We start from the raw sequence: 977 nt of genomic DNA, 5'->3' as shown, positions 1-977 counted from the left end.
CAGAAATCCCGGACATAGCGACGCACCGACTAATCATGGAGGGGGACTTCAACTGTGTACAGGACCCAAAGACGGACAGATCAAACCCCAGAACGGGGAAAACCTCAAACATGGCAAGGGAACTCGGTCACTTTATGGAGCAGATGGGAGCTGTGGCCCCCTGGAGGTTCGCCCACCCGGGGGAGAAAGAATTCTCCTTCTTTTCCCCAGTACACAACGTGTTCACCAGAATTGACTTCTTTGTGGTGGGGAAAACGGTGCTTCCAGGGATAGACAAGGTGGAATACTCCGCAATTGTGATAACAGACCACGCCCCACACTACATGGACGTGCAGCTGGAGACGGGAAGGGCCCAGCGCCCCACATGGAGGTTTGACGGTGCCTTATTAGCTGACAAGGCCTTCAGCGAAAGGATAGCGTGGGCCATAGCGGAGTACACGGAGAACAACCAAAACGGGGAGGTATCATCCTCCACGTTCTCGGAAGCGCTTAAGGCCGTACTAAGAGGGGAAATCATTGCCTTCAAAGCGCAAAGAGATAGGGAGGAAAGGGTGGCTGGGCAGAAGCTGGTCGACTCCATACTGGAGGTAGACCGTAAATACTCCGAGGCCCCGACCTTAGAGCTCCTGGCGGAGAAAAAAGAACTACAAAGGAAAGTTGACCTGCTCTCCACCAGGAAAGCAGTGCACCAACTCCGCCAGGCACGCGGGACACTGTACGAACACGGAGACAAAGCCAGCCGCCTGTTGGCACACCAGCTGAGAAAGCAGGCAGCCACCAGAGAAATTGTGCAAATCAGGGGTAGCAGAGGCATGTTGGAAACAGAACCAGAGAGGATTAACAAAACCTTCAAGGCCTTCTACCAAGAGCTGTACACCTCAGTGCCCCCAACGGGGAATGCTGGGATGAACCGGTTCCTTGATGGACTGGTCATACCAGTCGTGGGAGAGGGCAGGAAACGGGACCTGGAAGCACCA

This window comes from Scyliorhinus canicula, unplaced genomic scaffold (genome assembly GCF_902713615.1).
Source record: "Scyliorhinus canicula unplaced genomic scaffold, sScyCan1.1, whole genome shotgun sequence".
Lineage (NCBI taxonomy): Eukaryota > Metazoa > Chordata > Chondrichthyes > Carcharhiniformes > Scyliorhinidae > Scyliorhinus > Scyliorhinus canicula.
The sequence above is the reverse complement of the archived record's forward strand: the minus strand, read 5'-3'. Positions refer to the sequence as shown.